General features: G+C 39.3%; 1 protein-coding gene across 1 annotated transcript in view; it reads left to right on the forward strand.

The window, feature by feature from the left end:
• LOC121011671 (basic proline-rich protein-like) overlaps positions 1-21,091 on the forward strand; it is a 123,849-nt gene that overhangs the window by 18,354 nt on the left and 84,404 nt on the right. The window contains exon 6 of the mRNA XM_040446290.1: positions 7,572-7,639. The gene's annotated coding sequence lies outside the window, so the exon portion shown is untranslated. The remainder of the gene's footprint in view (positions 1-7,571; positions 7,640-21,091) is intronic.

Raw genomic sequence — 21,091 nt, forward strand, 5'->3', positions numbered from 1 at the left:
GGGCTGCTTCCATAATTTGGCTGTTGTGAATAACGCTGCAATAAACACAGGGGTGCATGTATCCTTTTGAATTAGTGTTTTGTATTCTTTGGGTAAATACCCAGTAGTGGAATTACTGGATCATATAGTATTTGTATTTTTAATTTTTTGAGGAAACTTCATACTGTCTTCCACAGTGGCTGCACCAGTTTGCATTCCCACCAACAGTGCATGAGTGTTTCTTCTTCTCCACATCCTCACCAACACTTGTTCTTCCTTGTATTTTTTTTATTTTAGCCATGCTGACAGTTGTGAGATGATATCTCACTGTGGTTTTGATTTGCATTTCTCTAATGATTAGTGATGTAAGCATCTTTTCATGTGTCTGTTGGCCATCTGTATGTGTTCTTTGGAGCAATGTCTATTTATGTCTTCTGCCCATTTTTAAATTGGATTACTTATTTTTGTTTTTGTTTTGGTGTTGAGTTATATAAGTTCTTTTTATATTTTGGATACTAACTCTACTGGATGTGTCATTTGCAAATATCCTCTTCCATCTCCCATTCAGTAGATTGTCTTTTTGTTTTGTTGATTGTTTTCTTTGCTGTGCAGAAGCTTTTTTTTTTCTTAATGTTGCCCCAATAGTTTAGTTTTTGCTTTTGTGTCCCTTACCTCAGGAGACATATCTAGAAAATGTCAGAGAAATTACTGCCTGTGTTCTCTTCTAGGATTTTGATGGTTTCCTGTCTCACATTTAGGTCTGTAACCCATTTTGAGTTTGCTTTTGTGTATCGTATAAGAACGTGGTCCAGTTTCATTCTTTTTGCAGGTAGCTCCCCAGTTTCCCCAGCGCTATTTGTTAAAGAGACTGTCTTTTTCCCATTGCATATTTTTGAGTGCCTGGCAACTTAGTGGTCCCCAATAGACACTGAATGAATGAATGAATGAATGAAAGAAGGGAAATGTCTGCCTTTGGTTACTGAGTCGTTTTTGGCAAGGTGAAAATGAAAGGCTTTGAATAGTTTCAGCATCCCCTTGAACATAATGATTGGCTTTGTGGACTCTTCATCTTGCCCCCTTTTTGCAAACTACATTGGCAAACAGAGAGCACAGGCTAGGATTCCTGCCCTTACTGAAGTTACATTTGAATTTGGGTGTTGAAATGCAGTAAGGTTAAGTGGCAGGTGTCACTCATGTTTCTCTAGTCCTATTTCTTTTTTTTTTTTTAATTTTTTATTAACATTTATTGATTTTTTGAGAGTCAGAGAGAGACAGAATACGAGCACGGGAGGTGCAGAGACAGGGAGACATAGAATCAGAAGCAGGCTCCAGGCTCTGAGCTGTCAGCGCAGAGCCCGACGCGGGGCTCAAACTCACAAACCGTGAGATCATGACCCGAGCCGAGGTCGGTCGCTTAACCGACTGAGCCACCCAGGCGCCCTCTCTAGTCCTATTTCTATTACACATCTTCTTACAGGTTTCTCAAAATTTCTTTGCAATTATAGATATATCTGAGCATAGAACTCAGGCCTGCAGGAAACAAGCAGCTGTCAGCGTGGGATCTGCTAATTTACTTTCAGAACATATATGTGTATATGTAATTACTTGCTCCTTCCCTTCCGTGGAGCCCTCTGGAGCCAGAGCTCAAGGACAATGAGGTCTTCAATGTTTGCTGATAGATCAAGGCCAAGGAATTCAGCTTATATTGTGTGAAACTTCAGGGCAGCAGGAGCACAGCTACTCTGAAAGAAGAAAATATGATGTCTCCTGAGAGAGTTTCAATATGTTGGATTTATTTTTATGTCATTTTTCACTGGCTGTTTAAAAAGCCAGATCATACCAATCATTTCAATATATTGAAAACATGTGTAGTTAAAAAAAAAAATGTTTCCTGAAGGAAAACTGTATCAATAATAGAGCCTCTCAGTTTTTGTTTTTCATGGCAAGTTCAACACTATGAGCAAGTTCTGTGAGAGTGAAAATGCAGATAGAACTTTCCTCCCAATTGTTTATTCCTAACGGTAAGTCCCTGTAGGGCAGCCCAGCTAGGTGTTAGCTCTTAGCTCCCTCTTGGTGGTGTGTGTGTGTGGGGGGGGGTACTCTGTGAGATACTGTAGCCCCTCGTTGAGCCATTACAGACAGGGGGTCATGAATCTGAGCCACACAGGCACGTATCCTGACCCCAAGGGAGGAGGACCTCGGCAGGACATCACTGTGCTTGTAATTAATTCACAGGTGAATGATTCAGATTTCACATTTCAAATTTGCATTTATACTAGTGAAGCAAAGAATCCTTTGTAAAACACTAACTCGGAGGGCTTCCTTACCTCTTGCCTGGGTTGTTGTCATTGTGTCCTAACTGGTATATCTGCTTCTGTTCTCAGAGGACTTGAACACTGATTAGAATCACCAGGTAAAATACAGAAAGCCCTGTTAAATGTGAATTCCAGATAAGCAAAATAATTTTTTTTTGGTATAAGTTTGTCTCAAAAGGTTTAGTCAATTTTGCCCCCAAATATTACATGGGATCACTTAACATATGATGGACTGACTTATCATGAAATCTATTACAGTTTTTTTTTTTTAATCTATCAGTGCCTACCACTTCCAAATCTGTGTCCAGCCTTATCATGTGCACTAAACTGAGTATCTCCATTGTGATGGCTTGCAGGTAGCATGTTGAAATCTAAACTCATTATCTTCCCTGCCCATAATCTCAATTTCAGCCATCCATCCCGTTGCTGAACTGCTCTGGACCATTCATTTGCCCTTAAAACCATTAGGTGGGTCCACAAGCCCTCTCACAGGCCTCTTTGTTTCTCTCTCTACTCTAGTCTCAGCAATCAGCGATACCTTTAAAAAGATTATAGCATATTCCCTCTACTGCTTTCTCTATTTTTTTTATGTCTTTCCTTTTAATCAAGTGACTTTCAAAGTTTGGACAATCTCACATACACACACACACATGCACACACACACACACACACACACATGGGTATATGAAGGTACAGAATCAAAAGTTCCTTGTAACTATACTTACCCTTAAAACCTGAGGGGCATTCATAAAACCTGATTTTTTCTATTCTATTTCATTTTTTAAAAAATTGCAATCTGGTGACCCCCTGAATTGATGAATCATGACCTGTGGCTTTAAAAAACCACTACTGATTCTATTTTATACATAACAATCTGACAGTCATTATAAAACATTGAACAGATTGTGTCACTCCCCTGCTTAAAATCTTTCAATAATTTTCCATGCATTAGCCTTAAGAGAAAGTAGAAGATATGCTCACTGTGGCATTAAAAGCCTCTTTTCTCTCATCAGCTGGTCCTCTTGTCTGAAGAGCATTCCTCCCTTTTACCTAGTGCTAATGCCCACAATAAACAAGTTCTGCAGGCTCAAATGCCATTTCTTTAGGAGGCTTTCACTGACCTTTTAGCCTGGGTGAATCCCTTTCCTAGATGGTCTTCCATATTTAATACTTTCATAGCAGAACCAACCTTTATGAGTATTGGTCAGTCCCTCAATTGCTCAAAATCCTTCAGAGGCTCTTCATTTCATTCAGACTAAAATCTAAAGTCCTTCCAGTGGCCTACGCAAGCCAACATGATCTTTCCTCCCACCTCTTTGACCTTATCTCCTACTATGCTTTCTCCTTATTGACTCTGCTCCAGCCATTCTGGCATCATGATCATTATTCCAGGTTGTCCAGGTATCCTCCTACCTCAGGACCTTTGCATTTGCTGTTATTTCTACTTGGAACACAACACACCCTACAATATTTACTGGACACTCTCTCATTTCTACCAGTTTTCTCAAATGATACATTGTCAGTGAGGCCTTCTACAGTCACTATATTTAAAATTGCATCCCCTATTCTGGCACTTGATTTTCTTCTTTATTTTGTATTAATTTATTTTATTTATTATATATCTCTCTCTGCTAGTATGTAAACTGTAAGATGATAGGGATTTTTTTTTTCATTGCTAAAATCCCAGCACTTAGAATAGTATTTAGTTTATGTAGGTGCTCAGTAAATTTATTTGTTGAATGAGTGAGTCAATAGGTAACTCCTGTGTATCCATTGGTTGTTGTTGTGTTATCTACTTTCAAATCATTGTTTTCTTACAGGAGGATATACCTGTTCTGTTCACCAGTTGTACCCAGCTTATTGCCTGGCACATATTAGAGTCTCAAAAAACGATTTCCTGAATTAAATTCATTTACATTGAGAGTAATAACAATAGAGAGAGAATAGTGTGTGCCACTTTAAGAATAGTTACATTTGTATTCATAGTGTTTATAACCGGACATTACAGCTCTGTACACAATCCTTAGAAGAGAAAACTATTAGTACAATGTATTCACTTTTTTTTGCTGGAAGGAACATTAACCTTATACTGTTTGCAAACACCAAAAAATTTGAGGAGCATTTTATAGGAGAACATGGTAGAAAAAGAAGTTTGCTGACTTCAAACTAGTGGCACGTACACAGTCCCCCTTTGCTGTAATCATAATCAAATAGAACATAGGTCCACAGTTCCTCGCCGAAAACCTTTAGGACCAGCTGGATTCAGGACTCATGTTCTCCCCCCACCCCAGGTCTCAGAAGGTGGATGTGCTCATTCATTACATACACAGCAGACTCTGGGGCAGTGCCCCATAATTAACCATGTCAATACTTCTGCAGAGAAAAGTACAGTTGGCCTTTGAACAACACGGGTGTAAACTGCATGAGTCCACTTAAATGTGGATTTTTTTTGGATATATACATTATTGTAAATCTATTTTCTCTACCTTATGATTTTCTTTTTTATTAAAAAAATTGTTTTTAATATTTATCTGTTTTTGAGAGAGAAAGAGCATGAGTGGGGAAGGGTCAGAGAGAGAGGGAGACAGAATGTGAAGCAGGCTCCAGGCTCTGAGCTGTCAGCACAGAGCCTGATGTGGGTGGGGTTTGAACCCATGAACCGTGACATCATGACCTGAGCTGAAGTCAGACGCTTAACCCACTGAGCCACCCAGGCACCCCTACCTTATGATTTTCTTAATTATATTTTCTTCAGTTTGATTTATTGTAAAAATACAGCATATAATACATATGACATACAAGATAATGTGTTAATCGACTATTTATGTTATCAGTAAGGCTTCTGGTCAACAGAACTGTTAGTAGTTAGATTTGGGGGGAGTAAAAAGTTATACACAGATTTTCCACTGTGTAGGGATTGGCATCTTAACCCCTCGTGTTGGTTGAGGGTCAATTGTAGGACTAGTGACACTTGGTAAGGTAAAGACAACAAATAGCCTACATCCATTCCATTCTAGTTTTTCCACGGAAATGAGCTTTGATGCCAAAAGAGTGTAAAAACCTTGGTTTTCAGAGCTTTTGAGTTGTTCTTTTGGCTTTGGGGTATTATTTATTGTTGCTGGGTGGTAACACTGTGTGCTGCATGACCAGAGGGCTGTTGGCCTCAAGAAAGTTCCTGTTCCTTTCTCAGTTTCAATGCTAGTGATAGAACAAATGATACATGATTCTGATTGAATGGCAATTCAGTGTCATCCAATAACCCAATTGTCTAATATTGAATGAATTCATCTATAATAATTCAAGTAAATAGACGCAGGAAGAAAAATGTCCTGTTTCAGTCAATATCCCAGAACCATGACTACAAGAATGTAGTCCCATCATTAGTTATGAAACAAACAAACAAACAAGGTTTTGATTTGATTGCCTCTAGAGTTTGAAATCCTTAAGGCAGAAGCTCTCAAAGGTTGGTGTTCAGACTCTGTAGTAGGAGTCAGCAAATGTTTTCCATAAAGGGACAGACAGCAATATTTTTGACTTTGCAGGCTACATATCTTCCCCGTCTGTGTGCATATTCTCAATACCTCCTCTGACTCACCACCTCTATTGCCTGCCCAGAGAAGACTGCCTGACCTTGGCCCTGTTATCATGTTTGGATAAAACTGTCAGAAGAAAATCCTGTTGGCATTCAACATTTGGATTAATAAAGTGTTTTGTAGGAGTTAGCCTTGGTCACATAACCACTTTTCTCCAGTAGACGATAACCAAATCATTTCTTGCTTGTGAGAAAGTAGCTTCTCAATGAAAGGGCATTTTTCAGAAGATATTCACCTCCAGCAGGAGGTGGCCTAAATGAAGATCGTGCTGCCATTGAAAGGCTGGCAGATGTCATAATCTGCCTTGTGAGTTCTAGGTATTTTTTTCTAGGACACTGTTTGGGTATCCTTAGCTGGATCCGTATCATCTAACTAAACAAAAGTCTGACTTTTCACTTATTAAAATTTAACTGCCATGGGGCACCTGGGTGGCTCAGTTGGTTGAGCTCCCGACTTCAGCTCAGGTCATGATCTCACAGTTCGTGGGTTTGAGCTCCACATCGGGCTCGCTGCTGTCAGTGCGGAGCCTGCTTTGGATCCTCTGTCTTGCTCTCTCTCTCTGCCCCTCCTTACTCATGCTCTCTCTGAAAAATAAACATATAAGTAAATATTTTTTTAAAAAACCCAGCAACTGCCAGCCTGGGATATGATGATGATGATGATGATGACAATTAAAAGGTGTTTTTATTGACACCTAAGCATTTTACATCCATCCTTTTGAGTAGTCAGTATCACAGCCCTTGTAGTAAGTACTATTAAGAAACCAAGACTTAGATCAAATGTTTTGTCCACGGTCAGCCAGTTAGTGTCAGAGCTGAGTTTCTAACCCAGGTCTTGCAGAGTCAGCCCTGTATTTTTGAGTATGATAGAGTATGACCTCATAAGTATATATAATTTTTGCCTAAGAAGAGGCAAGTCTTATTATTTATGCCTTGATGTTTGTGTAGATGACCCTACTGTGAAAAATATTTAAAAAATTGTTTTTGCCCAGGTGTCTGAGTGGTTTAGTTGGTTAAGCTTCTGACTTCAACACAGGTCATGATCTCATGGTTTGTGGGTTCCAGCCCTGTGTCAGGGTCTGTGCTGACAGCTCAGAGCCTGGAGCCTGCTTCTGATTCTTTCTCTCTCTCTGCTCCTCCCCCACTCATTCTCTTTTTCTCTCTCTCAAAAATAAATAAACATTAAAAATTTTTTTAAATTGTTTTTGTGTATAGTATAATGGATGCCGTTCTTTTTGTCTGAAGAATGGTGACATGGACATTTCTTTTTTAGGGATACTGGCTTCTTTTTAGCATAATCTGGCAGGTTGTTGAGTTTTTCAAATGTGGTTTTTAAAAAGTCAGCTTGAATTATGTCATACAGATGTTATTTCCAAGGGAGTATTAAAACCTTTGTGACATTTTTCCGTTTAAGTAATTAAGATGGTTTTAATAAGGTTTGAACCTTCCCTAATATGCATGGAAAACAGTGAAGAAATAGAAAAAATTAGTTAATTTAGCACCTATGGTATGACTAACAGTCTTTTCTCAATTAACTTATGATGAAAGGCTTTACATTTCTTGTTCCCCAGGTTTTCTGTATCTAGAGGAGCAATATCAGGGGATTATTTTAAGCTCATTGAAGGCTTTAGGAGTCTGCATTTTATCAGTAGTGCATGGGCTAAGGGCTGTTTTTCTCATTACAGGAGTGAAGCCTGACTGAACCTGGAAAGGCAATAAACCTTCCTTTGGAGACTTTCTCCTAAGAGAGGAGGTAAGAGGCTGTATCACAAAGGTAATGCAGTAATAAATGCCCTGATGGAGAAAATGATGAAAGAGAAAGAAAGAGCGTCTATGTTCCTTATGTCTTTTGTGTCAAATACTGGGAACTCCGGGTATCAAAACCGACAGAAAAGTATTTTCTAACCAAGCCTCCTCCAGAGGCAACTATTTTAAACTCTGCTGCTAATTTCTATTCTTGATTTATCAATTCTGGGCGATATGTACTGACTCCATGCTGTAAAGAATGGGAAGAATTCTCATAGAAACTTCTACCTAAATTACTGTCTTTGACTCCTGATAGTTGTTACCTCTAACAATATATTCAGTTTAGTGGTTGCCTTCATTGAGTAGACAATATAGACAGCCTCTATTTTCTGACTGATTTTTAGACGTACCTATTGATTCCAGCTATGAAAGTTGAGGAAATTAGCATAGGTATCCACCATTCTACTCTTTTCCTTAGTTGTGTTTTTATTTTTATATTGCCATGGCTTATAACATTCATATTTAAAACATGCTTCCTTGTCTTCTAGCAGCTCTATCAGCTCCCGATTGCCCTCAGGATAAAGTCCAAATTTTCTACTAGAAATGAAATCCGTAACTACCTAGCTCATCTTATCTCCCTGGCCTAATCTGCAGCTTGGGAGTTCTCACTGTCTATATTACACTGTGGCTTTTTGTCTTGCTGGGACTTTGCACACTTGTTAACTCTTAACTCTGGAAATCCGGCTCCTTTTCTTCCTGGTAAATTCTTGCTCATGCTTCAAGACCCAGCTCCCATATACCCTTCTATGGAAGCCTTCTGGACTCCCAGTTTCTTGGGTGGTCAACTCCATGGACTCCCGTAGTCCTCTTCCTACCTCGATTATAGGACTTGGATGTTAAACTGTGATTTCAGCTTTATGCATCTGCGTCCTCTCCTTACAGGTTAACATTAGATTGGGCATTCCATTTCTGTGTCCTTAGCATTCAGTGTAGCGTCTTTACACTGAATGAATGAATGAAAGAATGAATAAATGGATGAGAAAAAGCCTTCAAAAGAAGTTCTAATCCCAAACAATGCATTCAGGGTTTTCTTTCCTAAATCGATTTTAGTCAGCAAAATTTACAGTGGTTCTTTCCTGGTCTGTTTTATATTTTTCTTTACTTTGAATACTTTATTTACATTCTTATGGGGGGAATAATGAAGGAGAAAATAATTTCTGCTGATTCCTGGTAAATAGTCACCTTTGCTGCATTGAGCTCAAAAGCGAGGAAGGAAAAGAGAAGCTTATACACCAATACTATTTTAGAAATTCAAATTACCGAACAAAGAGAGAGTAAAATTACTTGGAAAGATATTTACTTATTTTCCAAGTCACTAGTATTTGATTTATCTATTTTTTTATATTTCTTTAAATTTTAATTCCAGTATAGTTAATATATAGTTATATTAGTTTCAGGTGTTAAAATATAGTGATTCAACAATTCGATACATTACTCAGTGCTCAGCGTGATTATGTGTACTCTTAAATCCCCATCACTTATTTCACCCATCCCGCCACCTACCTCCCCTCTGGTAACCATCAGTTTGTTCTCTATAGTTAAGGGTCTGTGTTTTGGTTTTTCTCTTTTTTTAAAATTTGTTAATTTGTGAGGAGGAGAGGGAAGATGGCGGCGTAGGAGGACGCTGGGCTCACTGCGCGTCCTGCTGATCACTTAGATTCCACCTACACCTGCCTAAATAACCCAGAAAACCGCCAGAGGATTAGCAGAACGGAGTCGCCGGAGCCAAGCGCAGACGAGAGGCCCACGGAAGAGGGTAGGAAGGGCGGCGAGGCGGTGCGCACTCCACGGACTGGCGGGAGGGAGCCGGGGCGGAGGGGCGGCTCGCCGGCCAAGCAGAGCCCCCGAGTCTGGCTTGCAAAAAGCGGAGGGGCCTGACGGACTGTGTTCCCACAGCAAGCGCGACTTAGCGGCTGGGAGGTCATAAGATAACAGCTCTGCTCAGAAAGCGGGAAGGCTGGAGGACAAAGGGAGGAGAGCTGCTGAGCCCCCTGACGACAGAGCTCAGTTTGGTGGGGAACAAAGGCGCTCGCCAGCGCCATCTCCCCCGCCCATCCCCCAGCCAAAATCCCAAAGAGAACCAGTTCCTGCCAGGGAACTTGCTCGCTCCGCGCAAACACCCAACTCTGCCAAACACCCAACTCTGCGCTTCTGCGGAGCCAAACCTCCGGCAGCGGATCTGACTCCCTCCTGCTGCCACAGGGCCCCTCCTGAAGTGGATCACCTAAGGAGAAGCAAGCTAAGCCTGCCCCTCCTGCCCCTGTGCACCTTGCCTACCCACCCCAGCTAAGACGCCAGATCCCCAGCATCACAAGCCTGGCAGTGTGCAAGTAGCCCAGACAGGCCACCCCACCCCACAGTGAATCCCGCCCCTAGGAGAGGGGAAGAGAAGGCACGCACCAGTCTGACTGTGGCCCCAGCGGTGGGCTGGGGGCAGACATCAGGTCTGACTGCGGCTCCGCCCACCAACTCCAGTTATACACCACAGCACAGGGGAAGTGCCCTGCAGGTCCTCACCATGCCAGGGACTATCCAAAATGACCAAGCGGAAGAATTCCCCTCAGAAGAATCTCCAGGAAATAACAACAGCTAATGAGCTGATCAAAAAGGATTTAAATAATATAACAGAAAGTGAATTTAGAATAATAGTCATAAAATTAATCGCTGGGCTTGAAAACAGTATAGCTGACAGCAGAGAATTTCTTGCTACAGAGATCAAGGGACTAAGGAACAGTCACGAGGAGCTGAAAAACGCTTTAAACGAAATGCATAACAAAATGGAAACCACCACGGCTCGGATTGAAGAGGCAGAGGAGAGAATAGGTGAACTAGAAGATAAAGTTATGGAAAAAGAGGAAGCTGAGAAAAAGAGAGATAAAAAAATCCAGGAGTATGAGGGGAAAATTAGAGAACTAAGTGATACACTAAAAAGAAATAATATACGCATAATTGGTATCCCAGAGGAGGAAGAGAGAGGGAAAGGTGCTGAAGGGGTACTTGAAGAAATAATAGCTGAGAACTTCCCTGAAGTGGGGAAGGAAAAAGGCATTGAAATCCAAGAGGCACAGAGAACTCCCTTCAGACATAACTTGAATCGATCTTCGGCACGACATATCATAGTGAAACTGGCAAAATACAAGGATAAAGAGAAAATTCTGAAAGCAGCAAGGGGTAAACGTGCCCTCACATATAAAGGGAGACCTATAAGACTCGTGACTGATCTCTCTTTTGAAACTTGGCAGCCCAGAAAGAGTTGGCACGAGATTTTCAGTGTGCTAGACAGAAAAAATATGCAGCCGAGTTTCCTTTATCCAGCAAGCCTGTCATTTAGAATAGAAGGAGAGATAAAGGTCTTCCCAAACAAACAAAAACTGAAGGAATTTGTCACCACTAAACCAGCCCTACAAGAGATCCTAAGGGGGACCCTGTGAGACAAAGTACCAGAGACATCACTACAAGCATAAAACATACAGACATCACAATGACTCTAAACCCATATCTTTCTATAATAACACTGAATGTAAATGGATTAAATGCGCCAACCAAAAGACATAGGGTATCAGAATGGATAAAAAAACAAGACCCATCTATTTGCTGTCTACAAGAGACTCATTTTAGACCTGAGGACACCTTTAGATTGAGAGTGAGGGGATGGAGAACTATTTATCATGCGACTGGAAGCCAAAAGAAAGCTGGAGTAGCCATACTTATATCAGACAAACTAGACTTTAAAGTAAAGGCTGTAACAAGAGATGAAGAAGGACATTATATAATAGTGACAGGGTCTATCCATCAGGAAGAGCTAACAATTATAAATGTCTATGCGCCGAATACCGGAGCGCCCAAATATATAAAACAATTACTCCTAAACATAAGCAACCTTATTGATAAGAATGTGGTAATTGCAGGGGACTTTAACACCCCACTTACAGAAATGGATAGATCATCTAGACACACGGTCAATAAAGAAACAAGGGCCCTGAATGAGACATTGGATCAGATGGACTTGACAGATATATTTAGAACTCTGCATCCCAAAGCAACAGAATATACTTTCTTCTCGAGTGCACATGGAACATTCTCCAAGATAGATCATATACTGGGTCACAAAACAGCCCTTCATAAGTTTACAAGAATTGAAATCATACCATGCATACTTTCAGACCACAATGCTATGAAGCTTGAAATCAACCACAGAAAAAAGTCTGGAAAACCTCCCAAAGCATGGAGGTTAAAGAACACCCTACTAACGAATGAGTGGGTCAACCAGGCAATTCGAGAAGAAATTTAAAAATATATGGAAACAAACGAAAATGAAAATACAACAATCCAAACGCTTTGGGACACAGCGAAGGCAGTCCTGAGAGGAAAATACATTGCAATCCAGGCCTGTCTCAAGAAACAAGAAAAATCCCAAATACAAAATCTAACAGCACACCTAAAGGAAATAGAAGCAGAACAGCAAAGGCAGCCTAAACCCAGCAGAAGAAGAGAAATAATAAAGATTAGAGCAGAAATAAACAATATAGAATCTAAAAAAACTGTAGAGCAGATCAACGAAACCAAGAGTTGTTTTTTTGAAAAAATAAACAAAATTGACAAATCTCTAGCCAGGCTTCTCAAAAGGAAAAGGGAGATGACCCAAATAGATAAAATCATGAATGAAAATGGAATTATTACAACCAATCCCTCAGAGATACAAACAATTATCAGGGAATACTATGAAAAATTATATGCCAACAAACTGGACAACCTGGAAGAAATGGACAAATTCCTGAACACCCACACTCTTCCAAAACTCAATCAGGAGGAAATAGAAAGCTTGAACAGACCCATCACCAGCGAAGAAATTGAATCGGTTATCAAAAATCTCCCAACAAATAAGAGTCCAGGACCAGATGGCTTCCCAGGGGAGTTCTACCAGACGTTTAAAGCAGAGATAATACCTATCCTTCTCAAGCTATTCCAAGAAATAGAAAGGGAAGGAAAACTTCCAGACTCATTCTATGAAGCCAGTATTACTTTGATTCCTAAACCAGACAGAGACCCAGTAAAAAAAGAGAACTACAGGCCAATATCCCTGATGAATATGGATGCAAAAATTCTCAATAAGATACTAGCAAATCGAATTCAACGGCATATAAAAAGAATTATTCACCATGATCAAGTGGGATTCATCCCTGGGATGCAGGGCTGGTTCAACATTCGCAAATCAATCAACGTGATACATCACATTAACAAAAAAAAAGAGAAAAACCATATGATCCTGTCAATCGATGCAGAAAAGGCCTTTGACAAAATCCAGCACCCTTTCTTAATAAAAACCCTTGAGAAAGTCGGGATAGAAGGAACATACTTAAAGATCATAAAAGCCATTTATGAAAAGCCCACAGCTAACATCATCCTCAATGGGGAAAAACTGAGAGCTTTTTCCCTGAGATCAGGAACACGACAGGGATGCCCACTCTCACCGCTGTTGTTTAACATAGTGCTGGAAGTTCTAGCATCAGCAATCAGACAACAAAAGGAAATCAAAGGCATCCAAATTGGCAAAGATGAAGTCAAGCTTTCGCTTTTTGCAGATGACATGATATTATACATGGAAAATCCGACAGACTCCACCAAAAGTCTGCTAGAACTGATACATGAATTCAGCAAAGTTGCAGGATACAAAATCAATGTACAGAAATCAGTTGCATTCTTATACACTAACAATGAAGTAACAGAAAGACAAATAAGGAAACTGATCCCATTCACAATTGCACCAAGAAGCATAAAATACCTAGGAATAAATCTAACCAAAGATGTAAAGGATCTGTATGCTGAAAACTATAGAAAGCTTATGAAGGTAATTGAAGAAGATTTAAAGAAATGGAAAGACATTCCCTGCTCATGGATTGGAAGAATAAATATTGTCAAAATGTCAATACTACCCAAAGCTATCTACACATTCAATGCAATCCCAATCAAAATTGCACCAGCATTCTTCTCGAAACTAGAACAAGCAATCCTAAAATTCATATGGAACCATAAAAGGCCCCGAATAGCCAAAGTCATTTTGAAGAAGAAGACCAAAGCAGGAGGCATCACAATCCCAGACTTTAGCCTCTACTACAAAGCTGTCATCATCAAGACAGCATGGTATTGGCACAAAAACAGACACATAGACCAATGGAATAGAATAGAAACCCCAGAACTAGACCCACAAACGTATGGCCAACTCATCTTTGACAAAGCAGGAAAGAACATCCAATGGAAAAAAGACAGTCTCTTTAACAAATGGTGCTGGGAGAACTGGACAGCAACATGCAGAAGGTTGAAACTAGACCACTTTCTCATACCATTCACAAAAATAAACTCAAAATGGATAAAGGACCTGAATGTGAGACAGGAAACCATCCAAACCTTAGAGGAGAAAGCAGGAAAAGACCTCTCTGACCTCAGCCGTAGCAATCTCTTATTCGACACATCCCCAAAGGCAAGGGAATTGAAAGCAAAAGTGAATTACTGGGACCTTATGAAGATAAAAAGCTTCTGCACAGCAAAGGAAACAACCAACAAAACGAAAAGGCAACCAACGGAATGGGAAAAGATATTTGCAAATGACATATCGGACAAAGGGCTAGTATCCAAAATCTATAAAGAGCTCACCAAACTCCACACCCAAAAAGCAAATAACCCAGTGAAGAAATGGGCAGAAAACACGAAGAGACACTTCTCTAAAGAAGACATCCGGATGGCCAACAGGCACATGAAAAGATGTTCAGCGTCGCTCCTTATCAGGGAAATACAAATCAAAACCACACTCAGATATCACCTCACGCCAGTCAGAGTGGCCAAAATGAACAAATCAGGAGACTGTAGATGCTGGAGAGGATGTGGAGAAACGGGAACCCTCTTGCACTGTTGGTGGGAATGCAAATTGGTGCAGCCGCTCTGGAAAGCAGTGTGGAGGTTCCTCAGAAAATTAAAAATAGACCTACCCTATGACCCAGCAATAGCACTGCTAGGAATTTATCCAAGGGACACAGGAGTACTGATGCATAGGGGGACTTGTACCCCAATGTTCATAGCAGCACTCTCAACAATAGCCAAATTATGGAAAGAGCCTAAATGTCCATCAACTGATGAATGGATAAAGAAATTGTGGTTTATATACACAATGGAATACTATGTGGCAATGAGAAAAAATGAAATATGGCCTTTTGTAGCAACGTGGATGGAACTGGAGAGTGTGATGCTAAGTGAAATAAGCCATACAGAGAAAGACAGATACCATATGGTTTCACTCTTATGTGGATCCTGAGAAACTTAACAGGAACCCATGGGGGAGGGGAAGGGAAAAAAAAAAAAAAGAGGTTAGAGTGGGAGAGAGCCAAAGCATAAGAGACTGTTGAGAACTGAGAACAAACTAAGGGTTGATGGGGGGTGGGAGGGAGGAGAGGGTGGGTGATGGGTATTGAGGACGGCACCTTTTGGGATGAGCACTGGGTGTTGTATGGAAACCAATTTGACAGTAAATTTCATATATAAAAAAAAATTTGTTAATTTGTTTTGCTTTTTAAATTCCATATACAAGTGAAATCATATGGTATTTTTCTTTCTCTGACTGACTTATTTCACTTACCATTATATTCTCTAGGTCCATCTATGTTGTTGCAAATGGCAAGATTTCATTATTTTTTATGGCTGAGTAATATCTCATTATACATATTATATATATATCTCATTATATATAATATGTATGTAATGAGATAAATCTTCTTTATCCATTCATCTATGGATAGACACTTGGGCTACTTTCATAATTTGGCTATTGTGAATAACGCTGCAATAAACACAGGGGTGCATATATCCTTTTGAATTAGTGTTTTGTATGCTTTGGGTAAATACCCAGTAATGGAATCATTGGATCATATGGTATTTATATTTTTAATTTTTTGAAGGACCTTCCATACCGTTTTCCACAGTGGCTGCACCAGTTTGCATTCCCACCAACAGTACACAAGTGTTTCTTCTTCTCCACATCCTCACCAACACTTGTTGTTCCTCGTATTTTTTATTTTAACCATTCTCACGGATATGAGGTGATACTTCATTGTAGTTTTGATTTGCATTTCCCTGAGTGATGTTGAGCATCTTTTCATGTGTCTGTTGGCCATCTGGATGTATTCTTTGGAGAAATGTCTATTCATATCTTCTACCCATTTTTAAATAGGATTATTTGGTTTTTCGTTTTATGTTGAATTGTATAAGTTATATCTTTATTTTGTTTTTTTGTGTTGTTTAAATTTTTTAATGTTTATTTCTGAGAGACAGAGAGACAGAGCATCGGGGGAGGGGCAGAGAGACAGGGAGACACAGAATCCAAAGCAGGCTCCAGTCTCCGAGCTGCCAGCACAGAGCCCAACATGGGGCTCAAACTCACTGACTGTGAGATCACAACCTGGGCTGAGGTCAGACGCTTAACTAACTGAGCCACCCAGGTGCACCAAATTGTTTCTTTATTTTGGATACTAACCCATTACTGAATACGTCATTAGCAAATATCTTCTCCCATTCAGTAGATTGTCTTTTTGTTTTGTTGGTTGTTTCCTTTGCTGTGCAGAAGCTTTTTTATCTTGATATAGTCCCAATAGTTTATTTTTGCTTTTGTTTTCCTTGCCTCAAGAGATAGATTTAGAAAAATGTTGCTGTGGCCGATGTCAGAGAATTTACTGCCTGTGCCCTTTTCTAGGATTTTTATGGTTTCAGGTCTCACATTTAGGTTCTTGATGCATTCTGGGTTTCTTTTTGTGTATGGTGTAAGAAAGCGGTCCAGTTTCATTCTTTTGCAGTTAGCTTTCCAGTTTTCTGAACATCATTTGTTGAACAGACTATCTTTTTCTCATTACACATTTATTCCTCCTTTGTTGAAGATTGACCATATAATCATGGGTTCATTTCTAGGCTCTGTTCCGTTCTATTTATCTATGTTTCTATCACTGTGCAAGTACCATACTGTTTTGATTACTACAGCTTTGTAGTATATCTTGAAATCTGGGATAGTGATACCTTAAGTTTTGTTCTTCTTTTTCAAGATTGCTTTGGGCATTTGGGGTCTTCTGTGGGTCCATACAAATTTTAGGATTATTTGTTCTAGTTCTGTGAAAAATGCTGTTGGTATTTTGATAGGGATTATATTAAATCTGTAGATTTGCTCTGGATAGTATGGACATTATAGTGATATTTGTTCTTCCAATCCATGAGCATGGAATGTCTTTCCATTTCTTTGTGTCTTTTTCAATTTCTTTAATCAATGTTTTATAGTTTTCAGAGTACAGATCTTTAACCTCCTTGGTTAAGTTTAGTCCTACGTGTTTTATTATTTTTATTGAAACCATAAATGGGATTATTCTCTTAATTCTCTTTCTGCTACTCCTTTTTTAGCTTATAGAAATGCAATGGGCTTCTGTATATTGATTTTGTATCCTGGGACGTTACTGAATTCATTTATCAGTTCTAGTAGTTTTTTGGTGGAGTCTTTAGGGTTTTCTATATATAGTGTCATGTCACCTGAAAATAGTGAGTTTTACTTCTTCCTTACCAATTTGGATGCGTATTATTTCTTTTTGTTTACTGATTGCTGTGGTAGGACTTCCAGTATTATGTTGAATGAAAGTGGTGAAAGTGGACTTCCTTGTTTTTGATCTTAGGGGAAAAGCTCTCAGTTTTTCACCATTGAATATAATGTTAGCTGTGGGTTTTCATATATGGCCTTTATAATGTTGAGATATATTCCCTCTAAACCTACTTCATTGAGGGTTTTTATCATGAATGGATGTTGTACTTTGCCGAATGCTATTTGTGCATCTTGAACAGATATCTATTATCAAGTATTCTAAATGAAAATAATTTGTTTTTTATTTTCACTTTTTTTTAGTCTACTGAGTCAATTTTTTTAAGAGTTACAAAATATACATTTGAGAAGGAAACCATTTCCCAGAAATAGTATTTATTTAAAGCAATTCCTTAGAAAGTTCTGTAACTGCATGATCTACTTTGAGTAAACACTGCATGAGGCCCCAGGTTCTGTTGAATTGGCATAATTTTAGTTCTCTGTTGACTAAAATCAGCCCACATGTTGATCCTCATACACTTGTTAGATTTGTTATGCTCTTAAATCCTACTGATGTAAAATTGATTCATAGGTTAAAAGCTGCTAATGAATTGAACACCCAGATATAATTCTGTGTGGCCTGAGATGGGTAGGTAGGGCGCCTGGGTGGCTCAGTCGGTTGAGCATCCAACTCTCTATTTAGGCTCAGGTCATGATCTCATGGTTCATGGGATCAAGCCCCATGTCAGGCTCTGCACTGACCATGCAGAGCCCACTTGGGATTCTCTCTCTTCCTCTCTCTTTCTGCCCCTGCTCCTCTCTCAAAAATAAATAAATAAACTAGGGGCACCTGGGTGGCTCAGTCAGTTAAACATCCAACTCTCAATTTCAGCTCAGGCCATGATCTCACAGTTCCTGAGATTGAGCCCCACATCAGACTTTACGCTGACAGCATAGAGCCTGGTTGGGATTCTCTCTCTCTCTCAAAAATAAATAAACTTAAAAAAAGTGGGGGGTATTACATGAATCACTTTATAAAAAGAAGAGTGAAGTGGTAAAGATCTAGAGTCTCTCTGATTAGAATCCTGGCTCTCTAGGGGCACTTGGGTGGCTCAGTCAGTTAAGTGTCTGACTCTTGACTTCAGCTCAGGTCATGATCCTGTGGTTTGTGAGTTTGAGCCCCACATCGGTCTCTGTGCTGGCAGTGCAAATTCTGCTTGGGATTCTGTCTCCCTCTGTGTCTGTCCCTTCCTTGCTTGCTTTCTATATCTTTCTCAAAGAAAGAAAGAAAGAAAGAAAGAAAGAAAGAAAGAAAGAAAGAGGAAAGAAAGAGGAAGGAAGGAAGGAAGGAAGGAAGGAAGGAAGGAAGGAAAGAAGGAAGGAAGGAAGGAAGGAAGGAAGGAAAAGAATCCTGGATCTCTATTGCTTTCTGCATACATGACCTAGAGAAAGTTACACAACTTCTTTTGAGCTATCTGCCAAAAGGGGAATACCAATATGACAATACATAGAATGAGTGTAAACAGTGCCCAGCACCTCATAAACACCCAGCAACTACTAGCAATTATTATTTTCATTGTAAAGAATACATATAGGAAAAAGCAAATGGCCATTTCCCTCTGGTAATCACTATAAATTGGTTAGAATATATCCTGTTGGAGGATTAAATATGTAATTTTAAACAAGAACACAGCATTGCAACAGGAGTGTTAATGCTATGTTTGCAATGACTTGGTTCAACAATACCTAAATGTATAGTTTACAAACAGTTTTTCTATGGAAATTTGCTTCAAAACTTCGTTTCTGTATTACTTTATGGTTTTTCAGTAGTAAGAGAGATACTGGAAGAAAATACAAGATGATAGAGTTACTGAAGAATTCATGATCAAATATATTCAGAATTCACACACAGTCATTATGAATTCAATATTCATGACAAGCATTCTGGGTGAACAGCCAAACTATGGGGCTGAGTTTCTCTTTAACTTTTTATATATATGGATATTGTATTTTAGAAATTGCCCTTCTATGTATTCTATTTCTGGTCATCAAGAGGAAAGCTGTTGCTTAGCAACCAGTGGTTCCTGCTTGGCTGATGTGTAAAATGCAAAGCCATGCAAATAAGAGGCAAATAATTCTGTCCATTAGGAGCACTGTTACTGTTTTTTTTTTAAATAATTTTTAAAAATTTTTATTTTAGAGAGAGAGTGAGTTGGGAAGAGAGGCAGAGGGAGAGAGAGAGAGAGAGATAATCCCCCAACCAGGCTTCATGCTCAGCGCAGAGCCCATCATGGGGCTTGATCCCACAAGATCAGGATCACCATCTGAGCCGAAATCAAGAGTTGGATGCTCAACCAACTGAGCCACCCAGGTGCCCTGCTGACTTACTGGTTCTAACAATTAAGTTGTCTCCCAACTTAGTTTATGATTCCTTGTGTGGAACATATAAATTTTGAGACAGAAGCTGTATCATTATATTTACTAATCATCAAAAAAATTTTTTTAATGTTTATTTATTCTTGAGACAGAGACAGAGTATGAACAGGGGAGGGGCAGAGAGAGAGAGGGAGACACAGAATCCGAAACAGGCTCCAGGTTCCAAGCTGTCAGCACAGAGCCCAACGTGGGGCTCGAACTCATGAACCATGAGATCATGACCTGAGCTGAAGTCGGACGCCCAACCGACTGAGCCACCCAGGCGCCCCTGCTAATCATTTTTAAAGAACACAGATTGATTCACAAGATTAACTTAGTGTATAAAAAAGGAATAATTCAAGGATAAAAATTTACCTATATTTTGAAGTATATGTTTAACATTTCAGACAGAAAATATTTACAGCTTAAAACAAAAAGGAAGAAAACCAAAATATATATACTGAATTCTGGAGATGTAGCCAACAACAAAAGATATGTTTATACACTATAAAACTTCCAGTATAATTTTGAATGTATTTTCTTCATTCATTTAGGCTTTTAGCAAAGATTATTCACCAAGAAAAGAGAGGTTATATCATATGTGATAAGAGATTACATGGTGGTGAGAGTCCCTTGTCTGCTGCTAACAAATACTCTCTCTTAAGCCAAAGAATATTTATTGAAACAAAAGAATTTTGTGCTGCTGATGGTGTACTCAGGATTGATAGGATATTGGGGAATAAAGCTTGAAAGTGGACTGATACTTTAGGCACTTTGGAATACTTCTTGTGGTCATTGCTGTTTCCTTCTGTCTTTCTTATGTTTCAAAAGCCCAGGGGAGAGCACCTGATGGCTAATTCCTCATATGCCTGCTCCTTGGCTGGGGTGATCTGGTCTTTTCAGCTTCCATGGAGGTATGCAACTCCTCCTCAGTCCTCAGTAGGACTGAACACTACTCAGAAGACTTCTCTTCCCCAAAAGGAAATCTGGGTGCTATTAGGAAGAAAGAAATGAAAGCGGGAGATGTATTCATGGGTATAGACATATATGTGTATATAGTGGAAAATGTTATGTAAGAGTTACTTATAGTAAGTCTCCAGGGACTACACATCAATTCATCTATGACCTAATTGCTTCTGTCTTCTGATGTTCCTTACCTCTAAAGTGATATAAAAATCATCAACTCCACATATTTATTGGGTACTATAAAATTATCATTTAGTTAGTGGTATATGAATCATTTTAGAGGGGTAATACACAAGTACAGTTAGAATTTATAAAACAGTAATGTTTGCATATTTTCATATGCAATTTAAGTCAAGTTAATTTTTATGATTTGAGGCCTTATTTATCTTTATACTGTCGCTGAACATCAAGCACACTGAA

The sequence above is a fragment of the Herpailurus yagouaroundi genome, unplaced genomic scaffold (assembly GCF_014898765.1).
Source record: "Herpailurus yagouaroundi ecotype Mexico unplaced genomic scaffold, PumYag 195, whole genome shotgun sequence".
NCBI lineage: Eukaryota > Metazoa > Chordata > Mammalia > Carnivora > Felidae > Herpailurus > Herpailurus yagouaroundi.